A 21,967-nucleotide genomic window follows, 5' to 3' on the forward strand; every position below is an offset into this window, starting at 1 on the left:
AACGAGAATAATGCCAATGGTCCAACCATGCTACTGACATTACAAACAGACGGTCGACCAACAAACAAAATCAAGGAACAGAGCCAGAATCGCAAATTCCCACAAAGACACAAATGGATTCAGTGCACACGAAGAAGACACAATGCACAAGCACACGTAGAGTGACTTATAAATAAATAGAAAGAGAGAGAGGAAGAGAGAGGAAAAAAGGCTGTCGCCAATTTGGCTGATTTCTTTCATATGTTTCAGAAAGAAATTTCGTGCATACATGCAGCTGAATACCATTGAGAGAAGCAGGTCACGTTCCTTAGAGGTGTATGTTATTACTCCGCGCATGGCATAATTAGTTCCAAAGGAGCTTCGTGAAATGTTCAAATTAATGCGGGAAAAGGGTCGTAGATGGCAAAGTTTGGACCTGCGTGGTGAAACTCAAATGAATTTTATTCCTTCACCTAAAGTGCTCGGCTGCGACGACAAGCTGATGCACTTCGACATGTTTATCCATTAAAATCGTTGAGACCTCTGCTCATATGTCTCAGATCGAAAGGTTTGTACGATAGAAAGCTTTTAATCCTCCGCTCTTGGCAGCTGTTTTAAAAGTAATAGAATTCCATTTCTTAAAATGAAAAAGTCTCCTCATCGGGGAACTAAACCCCGGTCTCTCGCATGACAGGCAGAGATACTCACCACTATACTAACGAGGACATGACCGTTAGTTGTCGCGGTGTAACTCCTACAGGAAGCGTCATAATAACATTTTTCCTGTGATTGAGGGGAATGATTCAGCTGAGGGTGGCAGATGCATGACAAAGGTGACAAGGCGGAAAGAGAGAAAGCGACAAGCAGAGAAAGACACCGCGATAGAGATGGAGAGAGGCAAGTCGAGACTGAAAGTACAGATGTTCGCGACTCTTCAGATACTGAAGCAGTCTATGCCCAAATGCAGCCAGTCCTGGGCAATATCCAGGGTTGCGGTGACAAGTGCAAGTAACATTTGCACCACACAAGCCCCAGGCAATGACCATCTCCAAGAAGAGTGAATGTAACCATTGCCCCTTGATATTCAATGTCATTACCATTACTGAATCTCCCAGTATCAACATGCTGGGAGTTACCATTGACCAGGAGCTGAACTGGACGTGCCATATAAATACTGTGGCTACAAAAGCAAGTCAGAGGCTGGGAATCCCGAGAACGGTAACTCACGCCCTGACTCCCCAAAGCCTTTCCACCATCTAGAAGAAACAAGTCAAGAATGTGATTAAACACTCTCCACTTGCCTGAATGAGTGCAGCTCCAACAACGCCGAAGAAGGTAGGCAATATCCAGGACAATGCAACCCACTTGATTTGCAACGGTTCCTCGCCTGCTTGATTGGCATCCCATCTGCATACATTCACTCCGTCCACCACCGACGCATATTGGCAGCAGTGTGTACCATCTACAAGATGCACTGCAGCAACTCACTAAGGCTCCTTAGACAGCACATTCCAAACCCATGACTGCTGCCATCTAGAAGGACAAAGACAGCAGACATTTGGGACACTGCCAACTGGAAATTCCTCTCTAAGCCAATCACCACACTCATTTGGAAATATATCACCGATCCTCTTCTGTCGCTGGGCCAAAATCCTGCAACTCCCTCCCTAGCAGCACTGGGTGTACTTACAACACATGGACTGCAGCAGTTCAAGAGGCAGTTCTCCAGCATCTTCTGAAAGGCAATTAGCGATGGGCAACAAATGTTGGCCTAGTCAGAGATGCCCACCTTCTATAAAAAGGAATTTTAAATCAATATGGGTATGCCTGCAGCCGGCAGAATCAGCTTCCATATATTCAAAATAATTATTTCATGCTTAGTTTTGGCAAATTGAATCACGGCAGCATCTGTGTCACAATCGGTTAGCTTGTTCGCTTGGTAGTTCGATTTCAGACGGGGACAAATGTTTTTTGCTCTTTATGGTTCCTTGCCATGCTGCTTTGTGTGTTGTGACTGCCATATAATATTCACAAACATTGTCACCTCTCATATTATCCATTTCGGCCGCACGCACATGTTTTATGAATGTTCGCTTCAAATAAAAAGAGAAACTAAATCCCATCCAACCCATTAGACGTATATTACATTATTGCGTTCAAAGGATTATCTGTCTCTCTCTCTTTGCATATAAAATTCAAGCACGCCATTTTTGTGCTTATTATATCGGAGGTATTAGAGGCGAAGACAACTAATCTGAACATGTCGTATCATTTTAATAGTGTTTTACCGGCAGCTAATGGCTAATTTTTGTTGATCGAAAATCAGAAACTATAAGTGTTCCTCTCCGCCTGTGCCGGTCCTTGACTATTGGTGCCCAGCTGTGATCACCCTGAGTGCCCCGCCGAGCGATGCCAGTCCCTGGGTATACCTGAGTAGCTTTGCTTGTCAGAGCTGGCAAAATTTGAATGAATAACACACATGGAAACAAGGTTTTGATAATATGTCTTTATGTCAAAGCGAAACTCACTGTCCAAACAAAACTCACTGCATTCATTGAAATGGAACTGCGTTCCCGGAGGCGGAGGGCGACTGCTTACCCTGAATATGGATCCTGACGAGATTGGCGCAGGGGAGAAAATTCGGAAGATTTTTCAGCAGTTTAACGATGTTGTAATGAATATTGTTTCTTGTTACTTGTGTGGTTTTGAATGGTTTGCTGTCTACCTCAGCCATGAACATACTTAACAGCACAATCCACAGCCCTCTGAGGTAAAGAATTCTACAGATTCACCACCCGCTGAAAGAAGAAATTCCTCCTCATCTCTGTCTTAAATGGGCGACCGCTTGCTCCGAGATTATGCCTTCAGGTCCTAGACTCTCCCATAATCGGAAACAACCTCTCAGCATCTACTCTGACAATCTAATTATGAATCGTATATGTTTCAATAAGGTCGCCTCTTGTTCTACTAAACTCCAGTGAGTACAGGCCCAACAATCTTACTTAGTATTATGGAGTGCTCTCAGGAGTTGGTAAGCTTAAAGGAGAAACAAACAGGTATAAAAAAAAACATTCGGAATGGAGACATACCTACCAGAATAAATGCACAAAGAATAGACAAGCATCTATATAGATTTGAAAACAGCAGAGACCTGAAATGAACGTGCATTTAAAACAGAATAAAAATCTAACTGAGCGCTGCTTTGTTTAGTGATATTGACAACAGGAGTGGGTATTCGCTCGGTCGTCCAGTGGTTAGGATTCGACGCGTTCCTCGCCGCGGCCGTGGCTCGTTTCCCCGTCCGGCAAGTATGCTGCTTTAGTGGGAGCTAAGCTTGTCATATTGACTGTTACAGCATCCCTTAATTGTTTTCACCACTTTTCATTTACAACATTTTGCTGCAAACTGAAGAAAATGCTTCTTAAAAGACCAAAGAGTTTCCGTATATCAGGTGAAGCCAGTCACGGTTGTTATAAAAACTGAAATTGCTGGAAAAACTCGGCGAGTCTGACAGCATCTGTGGAGAGAAAGACAGAGTTAACGTTTTCGGACTCGAAACGTAACACACTCTCTTTCTCTCCACGGAGGCTGTCAAGCCTGTTGAGTTCTTCGAGCATTTTTATTTTTGTTTCAGATTTCCAGCATCTGCAGTATTTTGCCTTTATCTAAGTTCTAAAAAAAAACTCAGCAGGTCTGGCAACATCTGTGGAGAAAGAAACAGTTAACGTTTCGAGTCAATATGCCTCTTCTTCGGAACAGTAGTAACTGCTACATGACGTAAACGTCTAACTTTTTGGCCTCGGGCCAGATAAACTACGAAGAAGCTAAAGTTCACTCACTCGCTTTTACAAACAGGTTTTTAAACAGTAAGGGAATCAAGGGTTATGGGGAACAGTCAGGAAAGTGGCGTTGAGTACTATCAGATTAGCTATGATCTAATTGAATGGTGGAGCAGACTCGTTGGGCCGAGTGGCCTACTTCTGCTTTAATTCTCATGGTATTACATATACATTGAGACATAACATGGGTATACACACATTTCCTCAGAATAATGCCATGATACGTCGACAACCTGTTTCCACATATCACGATATTATCCATAAATATATCGTGACAAACTGATATAAACCAATACCGAGAGACCACAAGAGCCACGTTAAAAACCGCTATATAAATGCCAGTTCGTGTTTGTTTTTCAGAAGCGCAAAGAGAATTCATTTATATTCTTCTACAATTTTCCGTATTCCTTCTGTCATCTCGATTTGAGAGGCTACCAGTAAGAAGAGTTGGGGGATTCCATAGTTTGAATCGAAATGAGTTCCATCCTCGAACTGTGTGTGTGTGTGCAGGACACAAGAGGCCAAAAGGGAAGGAAAGGCAACAATCGAAGCAGAGCCCGTCAGTAAGAATGTGGGAATTCTACTGAGGGCATATATTACAGGCACCAGGTGAGAAAGTAGCGTAATATTATCTCAGTGGTGAGAAACAAGGGACCGGCTGGCAGAGAATCAAATGGAAATTGTCTCCAAGTACAAAACTCGCTAAATACCGGTGGGCATGTACCAAAAATAATTTTAAAGTCCCAAATGCTAGCCGGTCAAATTTATTGCTGCTATTAAGGAGTTAAAACGTTCCCTCGATTCTTGTGCAACAATCAAATCAAAAACAATCACACTGCTTCCTTTGTGCCCCATTGATTGAAATAGCGCGGTCTCTCTTTCTCTCTCCTGGGCAGCCTTTGTGCAAGGGACTTGGAACAAATGAATAAGTGTCTTATGAAGTCCTTACCTGAAGGAGGATATACTTCTGTTAGGGATAATATAACGAATGTTCAGATGCATAAGCGAGATCAACCGCAGACGATGGAAATCTGAAGGGAAAATAGGTAATGCTGGGAATGCTCAGCAGGAAAGGCAGCATCCGTGGAGAGAAACATCGGTTTCTGCAGGTCCGGGACCCAAAGGTGCTGCATGACCTACTGAGTATTCTCAGCATTTTCTGTTTTCATATGACTTGATTCACTCTTGGGTTCAGAGGAGAGATGGACGAAAACTCTCTGGAGTTTAGAATAATGAGTGATGATGAGAAATTTCTTCATTCAGAAGTTCGTGAATCTTTGAAATTCTCTGCAAAGAGGGTTGGAAGCGCTCAATATGTTCAAAGCTGAGATGCGAAAACTATTGAATACTGAGGAGATGACGGGATATGAGAACAGTCTTGGGTTAATTCATGAGCCAGGGTTGGATGAATATTTAATTACACAAATAAATCAAGAAGATGGGAACAGAGAGAGAAAAACAGACGGGCATTCAAAACTTGTCAGATAGAGGATGCAAGACAGGGATTCTCGTCACAATTCTATCGCTTTGCTAGGTGAAAGTGGCAAAGAGGAAGTCTTCCTGAGAAACAAAGATCAGCTCAGAAAGGAGATCAGAAAGTAAGGTGCACACAAAATAATAACAGGCTAAAATAGATAAAATTTAATACGAGTAAGTAAGAACTGAAATTATGTGTTTTGTGATTTCTAGTCGAGCGCCTTAACCACTCGGCCACGACTACTGATGAACCTCCAGTACCATCCACACTACTAGCGAACCTTGCCACAGAGACATTGGTTCTGCCTCCGGTGCAGGCGCAACCCGTTCGGCTTGTACAGGCCCCACCTTCACCAGAAACAAACACAGTGATCCACGAAACTAAAGGCCTCCTCTGTGCACCATCTCTTTCGCCACCTCTGAATCCTCCAATTCCTATACTCACTAGCACGTAGTAGAGGGAGTAATCCAGAGATAACAATCTTTGACATCCTGCGTTTTAATCTGCTACCTATTTCCCTAAATTCTTGTGCAGGACCTCATTCTCCTTTCTACCTATGTCCGTGGTACCAATGTGAACCACGACTTGCGTTCATTCGCCCTCCCCATTTTGGATGCCCTGCAGCCATTCTGCGACATCCATGACCTTGGCACCAGGGAGGAAACACACTATCGGGGAGTCACATTTACGTTTGCAGAAGCACCTGTGTGCACCGCTCACTATTAAGTCTCCTACCACTACTGCACTTGCAGCCTTACTCCTATCCGGTTGTGCAGCTGATCCATGAACTTGGCTCTGGCTGCACTCTCCGGAAGAACCTTCACCCTTACCATTTTCCAAGCCAGAGAAACGATTCTTGAGTGGGATTCACTCATGGGCTGTCCTGACTCTCTGCCTGACTCCCTTCTTCTGACTGGTGATCACCCATTCCCTTTCTGACCGCACTTACTTAAACTGTGGAGTGACTACATCGAAAAAATTCAAATCCACATAATCCTCAGCCTCGAGAATGCACTTTTGTGTCTCCAGTTGACGCTGAAACTCCGAAAACTGATGCTTAAGGCTGGTCAAGCCAGTGGCACTTCGTGCACATGTGGTCATCCAGGCTGCAAAGAGTGTCGAAAAATTCCCAGGCTGCAGGCCGTACAACACATGGGACTGAGCTCCCTTGCCATACTTGTTGTTTATTATTATTTCAAAGACTGTTTACTTAAATAGTTCTGCAAGATCAAACTGACTGACAAACCAAGCTTGCCCAATTGACACAGCAGTGACCTTGGCACTCTTCTCTGCAGTAGCAAGGCATAGACAACAGATCAGATGCTATCTCAGACATAATCTCAGCATCGCTTGGCATCAAGGTCTAACTGAGAGGTCGGGAAGCGTGCAATCCTTCATTGCTAAGCCAATGATGTGTGCACGCGCTGGGCCACATACATCGGATGGATGTGGGCATGTTGAAAAAAAACTTACTCAATTCACCACTGGGTCATGTCCCCCTTGTCATCCACGCTGTTCAACTGAGGGAAGCCTAGTTACAAGGAGATGTGCAGGAGAGATATGAAGATAGCAGATATTGACACCGACAACAAGAGACAAGCAAGGTGGGAGACAGACGATGGCGAACTCAGGAGGCACAATGCATCGTGTTATTAAATGGGAGGCATGCTTACCTGAATTTCATAACTTTATTTTGATTGATCGAAAAACACAAAGTCAGAATTATTCGTTAAGTAGTAAAGGGCTTGAGTATTGCTGGTGAAAGTGATATGTTTAAGCTTTTCGTCTTTCACTCATTAGGACACTCGCAAGAATACCAATATAAGGGGAAGGCAACAATTTATACTGTATGTGAAGGGAGTGCTGATTGGTTGGCAAGTGGCATTACCATGGTGACAGTGTACTGCCAATCATTGTTTGAAATTTTAAAAAGGCAGTTAGATCCTGATTGGTCCGAGCATTGCACCGAGGAACGAGTCATCGAATGGCAGTCAGTCATTTCTTTAGCTCTTCAAGCGAGCTTTTGACGATCTGCTCAATTATTACCTACATGGCGCAATATTAAATTTTACATATTAGGCTCTAACTTGAGAAACTTCGTATCGTTCAAGGTGCTATATAAATACAAGCTGTTCTTGTGGTATATGTTTTCGAAACGCACTGGTGCTGAGTGTTGAACTGGTCTCTGTCCTTTGAGTATTGTGGTGAGGGCTTGTACAAGTCTGTGCCCTTACAGCACACTGCTGGAAGCTGCAAATTTTGCACCTTTACAATACAGCGTTCAGGAGATTGACAGGTCTGAATCCTCTCAATGCATATCTGAGGTTATAAAGAGTCTGGCCCTTCGTATGTGGTGCTGCTTAATCCCCCAGAACAACGTCATTGCAGTGCATTAATGTACTGTTAATATCTGTGTGCTAATAGTTCAGAGAATTTGCAGCTCCCTGTTTTCACAACGCAGAGCTGGCGTTTGTGAATGTCTTTGCCCTTACAGTTCAGGACTGAATGTTGCAGCAGTTTGTCTCAACACGTTGAGTGCTCGGTGTTTTGCCGGTCTATGTCGTTACGTTACAGTGCCTGGTGTTGTCCAGGTCTGTACACTGAAATGTAGTGCTGATGATGTAAGTGTTTTTGTGATTGCTGTGCTATGGTAGTTGTTGTAAATATCTGTCGTTACAATGCAGCACTGTGGTTTGTAAAGGCATATGCCCTTTCAAGAGAGGGATGGCTATTGTACAGGCGTATGTCTCTTTATGTTGCAAATCTGGGAGGTGCGAAGCACAGTTTAAAAGTGTTGTGCTGAGGTTGTGAACATACAATCATTGCATTGCCTTTGTTACAAACGCTAATGATTTCGCGTTCAATGTTCTATTAACGGTACAACTACTGTTCAATTTGCAATACCCAACTATTCCCAGCAGCGTTTTCTCATTTTTTCTATTCTTAATCTCCAACCATGCTGATTCTACTACTTGCAGTTTGTCCTAGATCCTTTCTCATTGATGTTCTCATGTCGTAATTTACTATCAGGGCGAACCCTCATTCTTTGTAATTATGTCTGTCTTGTTGAAACCTGAATTACCCTGGAATATTTATTTTCCAATCTTTGATACCATATAATTATTTCTTTGCAAAGGTATTTAGATTTCAAGCACAACTTTATTCTTTGCCAGGAGTGTTCTGAGCCCCGATTACGTGAAGCTCGTCGTAATGGACCAGCTCACTTTTCCATGAGCTCTGGTGCCATTGCCGCATGTATCGAAACCCCTTTGTTTCCCACACCACTCTTTGAGCCAATGCTTAATTTTCTAATCGATTTCACCCCATGCTAATTATCTCGTGGCACAAGTAACAATCCAGGGATGATTATTTTCCATATTCTTCATTTTTATTCCATCCTTATAGCGTAAACTCACGCAGCAGATCATTATTCCGGTCACTGGCAAATACCTGGGCCACAGAAATTACATTCTCCCCCTGCCTTTTCAAGTTCCTCTCTAGCCGCGAATAGCCGCCCTTAACCGCTGCTCTGAGCAGGCAACAGATTCTTCAGAGCTCCCGATCGTGGCTGAGAAAATGGTATCTATCCCTCTGACTGTATAATATCCTATCACCAACACATTCTTTCTGGCTTCCCCCAGTTGAACAACATCCTGCAGCATGGCGGCGTGGACAGTTTTCTCATCCACGCTATACCCCCTTTCCTCATCCACAAAGGTAGCAAGCGCCTCGTAATTGTTGGTCAAAGTCAAGGGAAGAGGCTTTCTCATCACTGTAAGTTGACTACCCATATCTGTCAGATAGGCAGTCACAAACTGCTGTCCCTGACCATTGCCTCACTATGGAGTTCTACCAAACCTCATGGAAATAATGGCACCTGGAACAAGATGTCCTGATCTCTCTCCCCCTCCCTCATGCCGTTCCATATCTGCAACTCATACTCGACCTCAGCTTCTCTGAGCCTAATTTTCTCAGCTGCAGACGCTTACCGCAGATTTGCTGATGATGGATTCCACAAATTCCCCCACGCTGCAGTTACGGTAATCACTAAGCGTAATCGTTTAATTATTAAAGTAGCCGGAAATTTATTGATCCTAAAGTAATCGACTGGAGAATAAAGAAAAACACCCAGCAGACACTGGAAGCTAGAAAACTAATGAAAATGTGCGCGTCCTCCTTCTACGCACCCGACTTAACTCGTACTTCGGCACACGCAGATATCGTCGCACTCTGTGTGTTCCGTAGCCTAAGGTTCTAAAAAGACAAACAAAAAAGCGACATACTCGGAAAATAATTCACGAAGTTCGACGTACACGGAGAAAACAAAATGTTAAGAATTAAAATTCCTGCAGGAAGTGTGAAGTCGCGCGCTCAGGGAGCATGAAGATAGAAATGCAGTGCCTTGTACACGGGAGGTTTACGTAAAATTAGCCGAAAGGTCTTGGTGTCCTTGCCCATAAAGTTCATTATGTGGAAAATCATCCAGGTTACGTTGCTTAATAAATCGAAGACTAGTATATAAAAGCAAAAAGGTCGAACTGGAACATTAATGGAGGTTTTCTAGATAATACGACATTTAAAGTGAGTAAATCGGGGCAAAATTTCTGGCGAGTCGTCAATAACTGGAGATCAAGGGCAATGATTCAAATCCATTGGGGAAAGGTCTGGAGAGGTTGGGGGCAAACATGTTGTTTCCCGTTCGGGAATTGTTGGGAACTGGAACTCTCAACTGAAAATATATTGGAGGCCGATGTCATAAATAATTCGAAAACGGAGTTGGAAACGGCATTACAAAAGGCATTGCTATCACATGGTCGACCAAAAAACAAAAACAACGTAAACATCCGGAATCGCAAATATATACATAAAGAGAGGGGGTGGGGTGGAGTGGGGTTGGGGGGGGGGGGGGCGGGGTGCGCGGGTGGGGTGGTGGGGGGGGGGGGTGGTGGGTGTGGTGGCATGGGTGGGGGGAGGGTGATAGAGAGAGAGAATGTGCTGGGTTTGGGGGGAGGGGATGTTGTTGCCGCCGCGGCGGCGGAGTGCAAGAAGCCTATCGCCTATTCTTGCGTTGTGAAGTTTCGCAAATACACGCGTCTGAATAAAATTGAGAAATGCAGCTGATGTTTTTGAAAGGTGTGTTGAGGCATGATTGATTCCAAAGGAACTTCGTGAAATGTTCAAATTAATACGACAAAAGGGCCGCAGTTGGCAGAATTTGCTGTTGCGTGGTGAAACTCGAATGGATTTTCATTCCATTGCTTGAGCATTCGGCCGCGACTGCAGCCTGAAGCACTTTGACAAGTTGATATTAAAATGGTACTGATCTCTGTTCACATCTCAGAAAGAAAGCTTCTCCTCTTGAATATCCATAATCATCCGTTCTTCTAGGCAATTGTTTTAAAATAAAGTTGCACAAGGAAATGAATACAACTCTTAACAACATAGCAACCAAACTGAATTGGACCGCGGTCTACAGCGTAACAGGAGAGGACACCAAGCACTTTACTAACGGGAAATCGACAACAGGTGCTCCCGTACATTTCTCACAAAACGCGTCATAACAACAATTGTGCTGCGACTAAGCGGAATGATTCACTTGAGGTTGGCAGATGCATGTTCAAGGTTACAAAAAGGGGCCGATAAAAAAAAGAATGCCTCTTGAAAACTAATAAACAAGTTCTGCATGTGTGTTGCATAGGCAAACTCCCTACATTGTGTACTCTGGGCCTTAAACCTACTCCCGATATAAATCAATCCGACTTCTGCAAAGGAGAATATTTTAGCGAAAGCAATCTGTGGCTTCGACGAATAATGACAACGTAGAAGGGCTCGCCTGGGATTTCAATCTGCAACATCTTGCATAACTACTCCAATGTAAGTTCCCTAACGAGAATAATGCCAATGCTACTGACATTACAAACAGACGGTCGACCAACAAACAAAATCAAGGAACAGAGCCAGAATCGCAAATTCCCGCAGAGACACAAATGGATTCAGTGCACACCAAGAAGACACAATGCACAAGCACACGTAGAGTGACTTATACATAAATAGAAAGAGAGAGAGAGGAAGAGGGAGGAAAAAAGGCTGTCGCCAATTTGGCTGATTCCTTTCATATGTTTCAGAAAGAAATTTCGTGCATACATGCAGCTGAATACCATTTGAGAGAAGCAAGTCACGTTCGTGAGAGGTGAATGTTATTACTCCGCGCATGGCATGATTAGGTCCAAAGGAGCTTCGTGAAATGTTCAAATTAATGCGAGACAAGGGTTGTAGTTGTCAAAATTTGGACCTGCGTGGTGAAACTCAAATGAATTTTATTCCTTCGCCTTAAGTGCTCGGCCGCAACGAGAAGCTGATGCACTTTGACGTGTTGATCCATTGAAATCGTTGAGACCTCTGCTCATATGTCTCAGATAGAAAGCTCTGTCCGATAGAAGGTTTTAATCCTCCGTTCTTGGCAGCTGTTTTAAAAGTAATAGAATTCTACCTCTCAAAAGAAACAAACTCCCCGTCGGGGAATTGAACCCCGGTCTCCCGCGTGACAGGCGGGGATACTCACCACTATACTAACGAGGAGACAACCGATGAGCGGTGTGGTGTAACTCCTACAGGAAGCGTCATAACGACACTTTTCATGTGATTGAGGGGAATGATTCAGCTGAGGGTGGCAGATGCATGACAAAGGTGACAAGGCGGAAAAAGAGAAAGCGACAAGCAGAGAAAGACACCGCGATAGAGATGGAGAGAGGCAAGTCGAGACTGAAAGTACAGATGTTCGCGACTCCTCGGATACTGAAGCAGTCTATGACCAAATGCAGTCAGTCCTGGGCTATATCCAGGCTTGGGCTGACAAGTGCAAGTAACGTTTGCACAACACAAGCCCCAGGCAATGACCATCTCCAAGAAGAGCGAATGTAACCATTGCCCCTTGTTATTCAATGTCATTACCATTACTGTATCTCCCAGTATCAACATGCTGGGAGTTACCATTGACCAGGAGCTGATCTGGACTTGCCATATAAATACTGTGGCAATAAAGCAAGTCAGAGGCAGGCAATCCCGAGGCAAGTAACTCACGTCCTGACTCCCCAAAGCATTTCCACCATCTACAAGAAACAAGTCAAGAGTGTGATTAGACACTCTCCACTTGCCTGAATGAGTGCAGCTCCAACAACGCCGAAGAAGGTAGGCAATATCCAGGACAAAGCAACCCACTTGATTGGCATCGGTTCCACCCCTGCTTGATTGGCACCCCATCTGCATACATTCACTCCGTCCACCACCGACGCATATTGGCAGCAGTGTGTACCATCTACAAGATGCACTGCAGCAACTCACTAAGGCTCCTTAGACAACACATTCCAAACCCGTGACTGCTGCCATCTAGAAGGACAAAGACAGCAGACATTTGGGACACTGCCAGCTGGAAATTCCTCTCTAAGCCAATCACCACACTCACTTGGAAATATATCACCGACCCTCTTCTGTCGCTGGGCCAAAATCCTGCAACTCCCTCCCTAGCAGCACTGGGTGTACTTACAACACATGGACTGCAGCAGTTCAAGAGGCAGCTTTCCAGCATCTTCTGAAAGGCAATTAGCGATGGGCAACAAATGTTGGCCTAGCCAGAGATGCCCACCTTCTATAAAAAGGAATTTTAAATCAATATGGGTATGCCTGCAGCCGGCAGAATCAGCTTCCATATATTCAAAATAATTATTTCATGCTTAGTTTTGGCAAATTGAATCACGGCAGCATCTGTGTCACAATCGGTTAGCTTGTTCGCTTGGTAGTTCGATTTCAGTCGGGGACAAATGCTTTTTGCTCTTTATGGTTCCTTGCCATACTGCTTTGTGTGTTGTGACTGCCAGATAATATTGTCACCTCTCATATTATCCATTTCGGCCGCACGCACATGTTTTATGAATGTTCGCTTCAAATAAAAAGAGAAACTAAATCCCGTCCAACCCATTAGAAGTATATTACATTATTGCGTTCAAAGGATTATCTGTCTCTCTCTCTCTCTCTCTTTGCATATAAAATTCAAGCACGCCATTTTTGTGCTTATTATATCGCAGGTATTAGAGGCGAAGACAACTAATCTGAACATGTCGTATCATTTTAAGAGTGTTTTACCGGCAGCTAATGGCTAATTTTTGTTGATCGAAAATCAGAAACAATAAGTGTTCCTCTCCGCCTGTGCCGGTCCTTGACTATCGGTGCCCAGCTGTGATCACCCTGAGTGCCCCTGCCGAGCACTCGCTGAAAGAAGAAATTCCTCCTCATCTCTGTCTTAAATGGGCGACCGCTTGCTCCGAGATTATGCCCTCAGGTGCTAGACTCTCCCATAAGCGGAAACAACCTGTCAGCTCTACTCTAACAAGCTAAATAAGAATCGTATATGTTTCAATAAGGTCGCCTCTTGTTCTACTAAACTCCAGTGAGTACAGGCCCAACAATCTTACTTAGTATTATGGAATGCTCTCAGGAGTTGTTAAACTTAAATGAGAAACAAACAGGTATAAAAAAATATTCCGAATGGATTCATACCTACTCGAATAAATGAACAAAGAATAGACAAGCATGTAAATCGATTTGAAAACAGCAGAGTCCTGAAATGAACTTGCCTTCAAAACAGAATCAAAATCTAAAGGAGCGCTGCTTTGTTTAGTGATAGTGACAAAGTCGGTCCCTCGTTGGTCTCTAGTGGTTAGGATTCGGCGCTTTCACCGCCGTGGCCCGGGTTCGATTCCCGGTCAGGGAAGTCCGCTGGATGCAGTGAGATCTGGGCCGGTCATTTGGACTGTTACAGCATCCCTTAATTGTTTTCACTACTATTCATTTACAACATTTTGCTGCACACTGAAGCAAATGCTTCCTAAATGGCCAAAGACTGCCCGTATATCAGGTGAAGCTAGATACGGCTGTAATACAAACGGAAGTTGCTGGAAAAAACCCGGCGAGTCTGACAGCATGTGTGGAGAGAAAGACAGAGAAGACAGAGTTAACGTTTTCGGACTCGAAACGGAACACACTCTCTTTCTCTCCACAGATGCTGTCAAGCCTGTTGAGTTCTTCGAGCATTTTTTCTTTTTGTTTCAGATTTCCAGCATCTGCAGTATTTTGCCTTTATCTAAATTCTAAAAAAAAATCTCAGCAGGTCTGGCAACATCTGTGGAGAAAGAAACAGTTAACGTTTCGAGTCAATATGCCTCTTCTTCGGGACAGTACTAACTGCTACATGATGTAAACATCTAACTTTTTGGCCTCGGGCCAGATAAACTACGAAGAAGCTAAAGTTCACTCACTCGCTTTTACAAACAGGTTTATAACAGCAAGGGAATCAAGGGTTAAGGGGAACAGTCAGGAAAGTGGCGTTGAGGACTATCAGATTAGCCATGATCTCATTGAATGGTGGAGCAGACTCGTTGGGCCGAGTGGCCTGCTTCTGCATTAATTCTCATGGTATTACATAGGCATTGAGAAATAACATAGGTACCCACACATCTCCTCAGTCGACAACCTGTTTCCAAATATCACGATATTATCCATAAATATATCGTGCCAAACTGATATAACCCAATACCGAGAGACCACAACAGCCACGTTAAGAACCGCTTATAAATGCCAGTTCGTGTTTGTTTTTCAGAAACGCAAAGAGAATTCATTTATATTCTTCTACAATTTTCCGTATTCCTTCTGTCATCTCGATTTGAGAGGCTACCTGTAAGAAGAGCTGGGGGATTCCATAGTTTGAATCGAAATAAGTTCCATCCTCGAACTGTGTGTGTGCAGGACACAAGAGGCCAAAAAGGAACGAAAGGGAACACTCGAAACAGAGCCCGTCAGTAAGAATGTGGGAATTCCACTGAGGGCATACATTAACAGGCACCAGATGAGAAAGCAGCCTAATATTTTGTCAGTGGTGAGAAACAAGGAACCGGCTGGCAGAGAATCAAAGGGAAATTGTCTCCAAGTGCAAAACTCGCTAAATACCGGTGGGCAGGTAAAAAAAATAATTTTAAAGTCCCAAATGCTAGCCGGTCAAATCTATCGCCGCTATTAAGGAGTTAAACAAGTTCCCTCGATTCTTTTGCAACAAACAAATCCCACTGCTTCCTTCGTGCCCCATTGATTGAAATGGCGCGCTCTCTCTTTCTCTCTACTGGGCAGCCGTTGTTACAAGGGACTTGGAACAAATGAATAAGTGCCTTATGACGTCCTTACCTGAAGGAGGATATACTTCTGTTAGGGATAATGTCACGAATGTTCAGATGCAAAAGCGAGGTCAGTCGCAGACGATGGAATTCGGAAGCAAAAATAGGCAATGCTGGGAATGCTCAGCAGGAAATGCAGCATCCGTGGAGAGAAACCTAGGTAAGGCTGCAGGTCCGGGACCCAAAGGTGCTGCTTGACTTACTGAGTACTCTCAGCACTTTCTGTTTTCATATGACTCGATTCACTCTTGGGTTCAGAGGAGTGATTGAGGAAAACGAGCTCATACTCTCTGGGGTTTAGAATAATGAGTGATGATGAGAAATTTCTTCATTGAGAAGTTCGTGAATCTTTGAAATTCTCTGCCCAGAGTGTTGGAAGCGCTCAATATATTCAAAGCTGAGATGCGAAAACTATTGAATACTGAGGAGATGACGGGATATGAGAACAGTCTTGGGTTAATTCATGAGCCAGGGTTGGATGAATATTTAATTACACAAATAGATCAAGAAGAGGGAAACAGAGAGAGAAGCAGACGGGCATTCAAAACGTGTCAGATAGAGAATGCAAGACAGGGATTCTCGTCACAATTCTATCGCTTCGCTAGGTGAAAGTGGCAAAGAGCAAGTCTTCCTGAGAAACAAAGATCAGCTCAGAAAGGAGGTCAGAAAGTAAGGCGCACACAAAATAATAACAGGTTAAAATAAATAAAATTTAATACGAGGAAGTAAGACCTGAAATTATGTACTTTGTGATGGAATATTTAGTATGTGCACTATAAATGCGAGATTTTTGTGAAGTTTATATGAGCATAGAGGCCTAGGTCTCGATTTACACAAGGTTCATAATATAGTTGGAAAATCATATCGATTACTTGGGTTTAAAAATCGAGAAACACCAGAAAGAGCACTGTCACGGATTTGACTGATTTTGTCGTATTTCTCGCAAAAATGTTACAGGTTAATAATAATGAGAAAAATAAAACGCGGCGGAAGAAGCAGCTTGATCGGAGTGAGCAAATAACGGGGCGTAGTCGGCAGGATTCGAACCTGCGCGGGGAGACCCCAATGGATTTCTACTCCATCGCCTTAACCACTCGGCCACGACTACTGTCTTAACACGTGCGGCATCAACAACACTAGCAAACTTTGCCACAACGATGTTGGTTCCGCTTCCGTATCAGGCCTAACCCGTCCGGCTTGTACAGGCCCCACCTTCGCCAGAAACAAACCCAGTGATCCACGAAACTAAAGCCCTTCTCCGTGCACCATCCCTTTCACCACCCCCATTCATCCTCTCAATCCTCCAATTCCTATACTCATTAGTGCGTGGCAGAGGAAGTAATCCAGAGATAACAACTTTTGAGGTGCTGCTTTTTAATCTGCTACCTAGCTCCCTAAATTCTTGTGCAGGACCTCATTCTCCTTTCTACCTATGTCCGTGGTACCAATGTGAACCACGACTTGTGACCCTTTGCTCTTCCCCTTTCGAATGCCCTGCAGCTGTTCTGCGACATCCACGACCTTCGCACCAGGGAGGCAACACACCATCCTGGAGTCACATCTACGTCTGCAGTAGCACCTGTCTGCACCCCTCACTATTAAGTCTCCTACCACTACAGCACCTGCAGCCTTACTCCTACCCGATTCTGCAGCTGATCCGTGAACTTGGCTCTGGCTGCACTCTCAGGAAGAACCTTCACCCTTACCATTTTCCAAGCCAGAGACACGATTCTTGAGTGAGATTCACTCTTGGGCTTTCCTGACTATCTGCCTGCCTCCCTTCTTCTGACTGATGGTCACCCATTCCATTTCTGAGCTCACTTCCCTAAGCTGTGGAGTGACCACATCGATAAAATTGCTATCCACATAATCCTCCGCCTCGAGGATGCACATTTGTGTCTCCAGTTGACGCTCAAACTCCGAAACCCGATGCTTAAGGCTGGTCAAGCCAGTGGCACTTCTTGCACATCCAGGCTGCAAAGAGTGTCGAAAAATTCCCACATGCTGGAAGGCCGTACTGAGCTCCCGTGCCATACTTGTTTATTTTTATTTCAAATACGAGTTCCTTAAATAGTTTTGAAACAGCAAACTGACTGACAAACCAAGCTTGCCCAATTGACACAGCAGTGACCTTGGCACTCTTCTCTGCAGCAGCAAGGCATGGACAACAGATCCCATGCTATCTCAGGCATAATCTCGGCATCTCTTGGCATCAAGGTCACTAACTGAGAGGTCGTGGAGCGTGCATTCCTTCATTGCTAAGCCAACGACGTGTGCACGCGCTGGGCCACATTCATCGGATGGATGTGGGCATGTTGGGAAATAAAAAGACTTACTTAATTCACCACTGGGTCATGTCCCCCTTGTCATCCACGCTGTTCAACTGAGGGAAGCCTAGTTACAAGGAGATGTGCAGGAGTGATATGAAGATAGCAGATATTGTCACCGACAACAGGAGACAGGCAAGGTGAGAGACAGTCGATGGCGAACTCAGGAGGCACAATGCATCGCGTTATTAAATGGGAGGCATGCTTACCTGAATTTCATAACTTTATTTTGATTGATCGAAAAACACAAAGTCAGAATTATTCGTTAAGTAGTACAGGGCTTGAGTATTGCTGGTGAAAGTGAAATGTTTAAGCTTTTCGTCTTTCACTCATTAGGACACTTGCAAGAATACCAATATAAGGGGAAGGCAACAATTTATACTGTATGTGAAGGGAGTGCTGATTGGTTGGCAAGTGGCATTACCATGGTGACAGTTTACTGCCAATCATTGTTTGAAATTTTAAAAAGGCAGTTGGATCCTGATTGGTCCGAGCATTGCACCGAGGAACGAGTCATCGAATGGCAGTCAGTCATTTTCTTTAGCTCTTCAAGCGAGCTTTTGACGATCTGCCCAATTATTATCTACATGGCGCAATATTAAATTTTGCATATTAGGCTCCACCTTGAGAAACTTTGTATTGTTCGAGGTGCTATATAAATACAAGCTGTTCTTGTTGTCTATGTTTTCGAAATGCACTGGCGCTGAGTGTTGAACTGGTCTCTGTCCTTTGAGTATTGTGGTGAGGGCTTGTACAAGTCTGTGCCCTTACAGCACACTGCTGGAAGCTGTAAATTTTGCACTTTTACAATACAGCGTTCGGGAGATTGACAGGTCTGAATCCTCTCAATGCATATCTGAGGTTATAAAGAGTCTGGCCCTTCGTATGTGGTGCTGCTTAATCCCCCAGAACAACGTCATTGCAGTGCATTAATGTACTGTTAATATCTGTGTGCTAATAGTTCAGAGAATTTGCAGCTCCCTGTTTTCACAACGCAGAGCTGGCGTTTGTGAATGTCTTTGCCCTTACAGTTCAGGACTGAATGTTGCAGCAGTTTGTCTCAACACGTTGAGTGCTCGGTGTTTTGCCGGTCTATGTCGTTACGTTACAGTGCCTGGTGTTGTCCAGGTCTGTACACTGAAATGTAGTGCTGATGATGTAAGTGTTTTTGTGATTGCTGTGCTATGGTAGTTGTTGTAAATATCTGTCGTTACAATGCAGCACTGTGGTTTGTAAAGGCATATGCCCTTTCAAGAGAGGGATGGCTATTGTACAGGCGTATGTCTCTTTATGTTGCAAATCTGGAAGGTGCGAAGCACAGTTTAAAAGTGTTGTGCTGAGGTTGTGAACATACAATCATTGCATTGCCTTTGTTACAAACGCTAATGATTTCGCGTTCAATGTTCTATTAACGGTACAACTACTGTTCAATTTGCAATACCCAACTATTCCCAGCAGCGTTTTCTCATTTTTTCTATTCTTAATCTCCAACCATGCTGATTCTACTACTTGAAGTTTGTCCTAGATCCTTTCTCATTGATGTTCTCATGTCGTAATTTACTATCAGGGCGAACCCTCATTCTTTGTAATTATGTCTGTCTTGTTGAAACCTGAATTACCCTGGAATATTTATTTTCCAATCTTTGATACCATATAATTATTTCTTTGCAAAGGTATTTAGATTTCAAGCACAACTTTATTCTTCGCCAGGAGTGTTCTGAGCCCCGATTACGTGAAGCTCGTCGTAATGGACCAGCTCACTTTTCCATGAGCTCTGGTGCCATTGCCGCATGTATCGAAACCCCTTTGTTTCCCACACCACTCTTTGAGCCAATGCTTAATTTTCCAATCGATTTCACCCCATGCTAATTATCTCGTGGCACAAGTAACAATCCAGGGATGATTATTTTCCATATTCTTCATTTTTATTCCATCCTTATAGCTTAAACTCACGCAGCAGATCATTATTCCGGTCACTGGCAAACACCTGGGCCACAGAAATTACATTCTCCCCCTGCCTTTTCAAGTTCCTCTCTAGCCGCGAATAGCCGCCCTTAACCGCGGCTCTGAGCAGGCAACAGATTCTTCAGAGCTCCCGATCGTGGCTGAGAAAATGGTATCTATCCCTCTGACTGTATAATATCCTATCACCAACACATTCTTTCTGGCTTCCCCCAGTTGAACAACATCCTGCAGCATGGCGGCGTGGACAGTTTTCTCATCCACGCTATACCCCCTTTCCTCATCCACAAAGGTAGCAAGCGCCTCGTAATTGTTGGTCAAAGTCAAGGGAAGAGGCTTTCTCATCACTGTAAGTTGACTACCCATATCTGTCAGACAGGCAGTCACAAACTGCTGTCCCTGACCATTGCCTCACTATGGAGTTCTACCAAACCTCATAGAAATAATGGCACCTGGAACAAGATGTCCTGATCTCTCTCCCCCTCCCTCATGCCGTTCCATATCTGCAACTCATACTCGACCTCAGCTTCTCTGAGCCTAATTTTCTCAGCTGCAGACGCTTACCGCAGATTTGCTGATGATGGATTCCACAAATTCCCCCACGCTGCAGTTACGGTAATCACTAAGCGTAATCATTTAATTATTAAAGTAGCCGGAAATTTATTGATCCTAAAGTAATCGACTGGAGAATAAAGAAAAACACCCAGCAGACACTGGAAGCTGGAAAACTAATGAAAATGTGCGCGTCCTCCTTCTACGCACCCGACTTAACTCGTACTTCGGCACACGCAGATATCGTCGCACTCTGTGTGTTCCGTAGCCTAAGGTTCTAAAAAGACAAACAAAAAAGCGACATACTCGGAAAATAATTCACGAAGTTCGACGTACACGGAGAAAACAACATGTTAAGAATTAAAATTCCTGCAGGAAGTGTGAAGTCGCGCGCTCAGGGAGCATGAAGATAGAAATGCAGCGCCTTGTACACGGGAGGTTTACGTAAAATTAGCCGAAAGGTCTTGGTGTCCTTGCCCATAAAGTTCATTATGTGGAAAATCATCCAGGTTACGTTGCTTAATAAATCGAAGACTAGTATATAAAAGCAAAAAGGTCGAACTGGAACATTAATGGAGGTTTTCCAGATAATACGACAGTTAAAGTGAGTAAATCGGGGCAAAATTTCTGGCGAGTCGTCAATAACTGGAGATCAAGGGCAATGATTCAAATCCATTGGGGAAAGGTCTGGAGAGGTTGGGGGCAAACATGTTGTTTCCCGTTCGGGAATTGTTGGGAACTGGAACTCTCAACTGAAAATATATTGGAGGCCGATGTCATAAATAATTCGAAAACGGAGTTGGAAACGGCATTACAAAAGGCATTGCTATCACATGGTCGACCAAAAAACAAAAACAACGTAAACATCCGGAATCGCAAATATATACATAAAGAGAGGGGGTGGGGTGTAGTGGGCTTGGGGGGGGGGGGGGGGGGGTGGGCGGGGTGAGCGGGTGGTCTGGTGGGGGGGGGGGGGGGGGGCGGTGGTGGGTGTGGTGGCATGGGTGGGGGGAGGGAGAGAAAGAGAGAGAATGTGCTGGGTTTGGGGGGAGGGGATGTTGTTGCCGCGGCGGCGGCGGAGTGGAAGAAGCCTATCGCCTATTCTTGCGTTGTGAAGTTTCGCAAATACACGCGTCTGAATAAAATTGAGAAATGCAGCTGATGTTTTTGAAAGGTGTGTTGAGGCATGATTGATTCCAAAGGAACTTCGTGAAATGTTCAAATTAATACGACAAAAGGGCCGCAGTTGGCAGAATTTGCTGTTGCGTGGTGAAACTCGAATGGATTTTCATTCCATTGCTTGAGCATTCGGCCGCGACTGCAGCCTGAAGCACTTTGACAAGTTGATATTAAAATGGTACTGATCTCTGTTCACATCTCAGAAAGAAAGCTTCTCCTCTTGAATATCCATAATCATCCGTTCTTCTAGGCAATTGTTTTAAAATAAAGTTGCACAAGGAAGTGAATACAACTCTTAACAACATAGCAACCAAACTGAATTGGACCGCGGTCTACAGCGTAACAGGAGAGGACACCAAGCACTTTACTAACGGGAAATCGACAACAGGTGCTCCCGTACATTTCTCACAAAACGCGTCATAACAACAATTG

At 44.1% G+C, this 21,967-nt stretch overlaps 2 non-coding genes across 2 annotated transcripts; both read right to left on the reverse strand.

Annotated features, from left to right (window-relative positions):
• Positions 1-11,802: 11,802 nt before the first annotated feature.
• Positions 11,803-11,874, reverse strand: trnad-guc. The gene has a single exon. It is a non-coding gene; the product is annotated as a tRNA-Asp (tRNA).
• Positions 11,875-16,541: 4,667 nt separating this feature from the next.
• On the reverse strand, positions 16,542-16,623 carry trnas-aga. Its single transcript has one exon. It is a non-coding gene; the product is annotated as a tRNA-Ser (tRNA).
• Between the last annotated feature and the right edge of the window lie 5,344 nt (positions 16,624-21,967).

The sequence above is a fragment of the Carcharodon carcharias genome, chromosome 19, assembly GCF_017639515.1.
Source record: "Carcharodon carcharias isolate sCarCar2 chromosome 19, sCarCar2.pri, whole genome shotgun sequence".
Classification (NCBI taxonomy): Eukaryota; Metazoa; Chordata; class Chondrichthyes; order Lamniformes; family Lamnidae; genus Carcharodon; species Carcharodon carcharias.